We start from the raw sequence: 5829 nt of genomic DNA on the forward strand, positions 1-5829 counted from the left end.
CTACTTCCATAGTGATACTGCCTCGGAAACCCAAGGAGGGGTCGCTGTGAGTCGGGTCCAACTCAACGGCACATAACAACAACAACAACAACAACAATTTCTAACACTGAGTTTTAGTGCTACAGTTTACAGCATTCTTGTATCAATTATTGAATATTTTGGTCCAAGTAGGATATAAAACCACTCATTCTTGAGTCAACACAATAAAACTAAACCTTATATCTCTTAATACCTCCTTATTAAGACAAATTCTAACAAGTTGATTTTTACAGACTGATGTATGTCTAGTAAAATGTGAAGGAGAATGTAGCAACTCTTCCTTTAGCTCTCTAGGATGTGGTTTGCGTTGTCTTCAAACTAGGGATGAGTGATCAGATAACAGACATTTCTGAACCAGGCAGGGTAGACGAGAATTACTAAGATGAATGGTGTGAAATCAAAGACATATTTAGAGACTTAGAAAACAATTAATGGCAAGAACAATTTTATGCTTGAGCAATTTTTAGAAAAACTGCAAACCCTATTGAATCTGGAAAAGATGGAGAGTCATGGCCATTGCTTGGAGGGCTACTTTGCTAAGGACTTCACATATATCACACGAATTCCTTCTTGACCAAAAATTCTTTGCACGTGGAATTCTAAAATATGTAGATTTACTTATATATACTCAAGAACTGCCTCCAAAATGACAGACTGAGTCTTTCAAATGCTAAAACCAACTTCCATTCATTTTTCTCCCCTTGTCCTATCTGCTGAGCCATAAACAATTGTATGTACTCTAAATGTTCTGATCACATATTTCTCCAACATTTTACTAAAATTTTAAAACATATAGAAAAATGAAAGAATTGTACAACATGCATTTATGTACTGTGTAGATTCTACAATTTATACTTTTCAATATGTGCTTTGTAACATATCTATCCATCTGCCTATTAATCTATCCATCCATTAATCAATCCTATTATTTTGATGCATTTAAAAATAAGTTGCATATATCAGTACACTTAACTGGTGGCACAGTGACTAAGGCATTTGACTGCTAACCAGAAGGCTGGTGGTTCAAACCCACCAGCCACTCCTCAGAAGAAAGACTGGGCAATCTACTTCCATAGTGACACTGCCTCAGAAACCCAAGGAGGGGTCGCTATGAGTCAGAACCGACTCAATGCCAGTGAGTTTTTTTTTTAAACCCCTAATCATACATATCACTTTCTAGAGTACTACAGTTATTTATGTCTATGCACCATGTCTCCTATGCACCTGCAGAGAGGTGGGCCCTGTGCCATTCTAGCTGAAGAAGGTGACTATTATCACCTGGAGAAACAAGTAGGCTGTGGAACCCTATTTACAATGACCCTGAGAGTATGAGAAGCTGAGGTGAAGACTCCTCTTCCTGAACACAATTTCTCACCTTCTCTCCCTTCTTATCTATTAAAGTCATGAGCAGTATACCAACTACTGCAAACCCTACTGAATCTGGAAAAGATAGACTATCATGGCCATTGCTTGGAGGGCTTTGCTTCAGAAGAAGGAAGGGGCGATCCACTTCTCAAAGAAGTGGCCAGTGAAAACCTTATGAATAGCAGTGAAACACTGTCTGATATATACCAACATTAATGAATAATTAAAGATAAATGGAAATTAATCCCATAGTAGCCATTTTTACTAATTATAATACACTAAGTATCATTAATAATCATTTCACTTGGTATGCTATTTTATATTCTTTCTTGTGAAAATAAAAATCATGACGAGGGATTCTCGTAGCTTTGTGCTTGACTTGAAATTTTATTTCCCCTTTTTAGGTAAAAACAACATCAACCAAAAAAATTGCATTTGGTCTTAATATGGCCACCCATGTTTTTCTCTCAGGAGGGCTTGTGAACAAATAATCTGAAGATCTGGGAAGGATTTACTGTGTAACTGGTCCTCACAGCAGCGTTTTCAGGCAGGTGTTTTTATTCCCATCTAGCAGCTGAGAAAACTGATGCTCAGAAATACATGTAGGAGAAGTGCTTCCTATTCCTACTCTCTGGACAAAGCTTTGTTTCTCTTATCAATAATTGTGTCTTTTTTTTTTTTTCCCCCTTTTAATCATCAGAAGACCAATGCAAGGTCTTCTGGCTGCTCTTCACAAACTGAACTGTCATAATTATTATTACCTTGGTTCTGCCATTTCAGACCTGCAGTGCCCCAGGACTTACATGGAAGCTTAGCATTTTGATGATTCTTGCTCACTTTTATCTTCCTGATTAAACCTTATCTACACTTGTATGCTGTTCATCTCAGGCACATGAATTACTTGCACCTTCCATGTCAGGCTACCACTCGTGTGTCAGTGTGCTGTACTGTGGTGGCTTGTATGTTGCTGTGATGCTAGAAGCAATGGCACCAGTATTTTAAATACCAGCAAGGTCACCCATGGTGGACAGGTTTCAATGGAGTTTCCAGACCAAGACAGACCAGGAAGAAAAACCTGGCAAACTACTTCTGAAAATCAGTCAATGAAAACCTTATGGATTACAACAGAACCCTGTCCATTTTGCTTGTTCTAGCTATGCCACCAGGAGGGCTCAATTGTTAAAGGAGGGCACCATGTTTGGTGAGATAGATGGCCAGCAAGGGTGTGGGAGACCCTCAGTGAGATGGACTGGTACAGCCATAAGGATGGACTCAAACATGTTGGTGATTTTGAGGATGATGCAGGACTGGGCACTGTTTTATTCTGTTGGACATAAGGTTGTCATGTGTTGGAGCAGACTTGATGGCAGTTAGCAAAAAAACAATCCTTGACAGGATTAAGCCACCTCTGGTTACATGGTTTCTCTGGGTGACCTGACTTAGTAGCCCCAAGATCCTGAGGACTGTGGCTCTTCAGGAACCAGTTAAGAAGGAACAAGGAAAACATGGACTCAGGTATAAATCATGAATGCCCAATCTTATTCCAATCAGCCTAAGGTTGCCATAGCAACCACATGAACAGTCTCTCTACCTTGCTCTTCCCATTGATCCAGTGGCTTGGGTGTTTGAGGAAATTTGCACAGAATTGCTTCAGTCCTCTGATCCACGTAATTTAATTTTATACCATTTGATTGTATAACATTCCTTCCGTTGAGCACTACATATAAATTTTCTGATTGCAGTTTCCCACCTGATCAAATGAGAACAGACCATCCCTTACCAGCCCTCCTTGGGGCTTGTGACATTGTCTCACACTCGCCCTTCCCTTTCCTGCCCTTCCCTCAACATTCACACACACGTACACACCCACATACACACTATTTGAATGTGAGTCTGTCATATTCTTGAAATTAAGATAAATTCTCAATATATGTATATGGCATCCTAAGCATACTGCAGATTTGTAACCTTTCCATATATGAGCCAAAGTAGAGAGCATTTAAGAAAAAGTGGAACTTGGCATAATGAAAACTAAACTTTTTGGTCCTTTCTTTTTCTTAACTTCTTTTCATCTCATATGTCTTCTTTTAAATTATCAGGTAGGTTCACTTACTTTATTTTCAAGCACCAGGAAAATAAGATGCTCTCCAGAGGTTTTGTGGGGACAGAGAACCTTGCCCTGACTGTTTTAGTGGTGTGTGAAACAAGGTGGCCATAGTGTTGCTGACACTGGATCAGTACATGATCTTCACAATAAAGAATCGACAAGCTGGGGACAAAAGCCAAAAGCAACACTGCAATGCCAACAGTGAGACCGGAAACTAGGGACAATGCCAGGAATTGTGCAAAAGGGTGGGGTTAAGTGACTGTGGAGTCATCTGTGTGAGACAGACATCCCACATCTGGTAATACACACAGGTGATTGAGGTAGAATTCACCCAGGCTGCAACTTGCAGGCTTCTTCTGAACTAGTCTTCAGCAGTGTAGGGTTTGATCTCTAGCTGGACATCAGACTATTAAAAGATGTGGGCAGGAAAGATTCACTTTTGGAAAACAACAGAAGCAAATATAACAAGGTAATGAGACAAACACCACAAACCATACAAGAAAGCCCATCTTTTTATGCTGAGAATTGAATAGCAGTACTGGATACATATGGTAAGTTTCACAGCATTTTATTTTTGCTGGTGTTTCTTCCTTCTAGTAACAGGAGAGTTTCTAAATATTTGTTGAAAAATTGGTATTCTGTATAATTATCATTCTTAGGTTGGGCAAGTAGAACTTCTTATAATTTGAATCTGAGTAAAATTCAAGAAATAATAGTCTTTGAAATAATAAGTTATGAAATATTATGCCTATCAAAAGGGATGGGAAAGGATACATACCAACTATTAATAGTGACTACCTCTGGGATAGGAGTCCCTGGTAGCATAGTGCCTAAGGCACTTGAATGCTCACCAGAAGGCTGGTGGTTCAAACCCACCAGCCACTCCTCGGAAGGAAGGTTGGGCAATCCTACTTCCGTAGTGATGCTGCCTCAGAAACCCAAGGAGGGGTTGCTATGAGTCGGGGCTGACTCGACGGCAAACAACAACAACAACAACAACAACCTCTGGGATGAATATCAGGATTTTTTGCAGGGTGAGCAACTTGAAGGTCTTACTAGACATTTGCATGTGTTCTGTGAATACTTTACAATGAGAAAGCATTTACTAATTATTTGTGCAATTAACACATGCAAAAACGTGTGATAAGTAACTGCTGACCCCTAACTGTGAGTGAGGTGGTTATACTACTTGGTAATTGCAATGAAAAACCAGACCTGTTTGGTATTTGGTTAAGTTGATCAGCATGGTTTAAAGCTTTGTTAAAGAGCCTTGCTTTACTTAGTTTGTGGAAGGCTATGGTATACAGGGGGAGCCCTAACTCCATTTTGAGTCCTGACCAATTCAGATGCCATTTGAGACATCATTTGACTCTTTCTGGTCATTAATCCATCAATGTGGCTATGCATAGAAAAATCCCAGATAAATCTAGGGTTGGGGCAGTTTGCCTTCAGGAAGAGTGTGGGTGAAACTAGATTATGCTCACACAAAGAACTAGGGAACTTGCCTGACTGTGTCCTTCTCTAATTTAAATTAAAAGGTGGGGTCCTGGTATTGTTCTTGTATCAGTATTGTGGCTATGACTCAGGGCCGCATGGTCATGAGTCATACCTTGACTACCATGCAGCCAAGTGGTCAAGTCTCAAAGCCAATCCTATAACCTTTTTTAATCTTCATTTGTGTAGGTATCCCAACCATGTCCCGTCCTTGCTACTCTAGTCCTGCCTGCAACAACGATGCGTTGATCTCCCAACTGTGATCTTGTGATGATTTCCTTTGTACTCCATCAGTTATATTGAGCACCATGACTATGATTCAATGGATGGACTCCACTGGCTTCTGTATTGTGTATATGCTGATGGTTTCCTTCATCCTGGATGACTGTCTTCGTTTTGTTTTTGTCCTGTTTAAGGCTATTATTAATAGGGAAGCTCTGGAATGTAAAAGGGTACAGTCACTTTAATGTTCACAGCAGCAATATTCATAATAGCCAAAAAGTGGAAACAATACAAATGTCTGTCAAGTGAAGAATGGATAAATAAAATTGGTATATTCATACAATGGGATATGTTGTTGCTGTTATGTGCCATTGAATCGCACCCGACTCATAGTGACTCCTCCTTGGGTTTCCAAGGCAGTATCACTACGGAAGTAGATTGCCCCATCTTCCTTCCGAGAAGTGGCTGGTGGGTTTGAACTGCCAGTCTTCTGGTTAGCAGTCAAGTGCCTTAGGCACTACACTACCGGAGCTCCCACAATGGGATATACTTGGCCATAAAAGGGAATAAAGTACTGATACATGCTACAGCATGGATGAACT

The sequence above is a fragment of the Orycteropus afer genome, unplaced genomic scaffold (assembly GCF_000298275.1).
Source record: "Orycteropus afer afer isolate SDZICR_OR568_19922 unplaced genomic scaffold, OryAfe1.0 scaffold00063, whole genome shotgun sequence".
NCBI classification, from domain to species: domain Eukaryota; kingdom Metazoa; phylum Chordata; class Mammalia; order Tubulidentata; family Orycteropodidae; genus Orycteropus; species Orycteropus afer.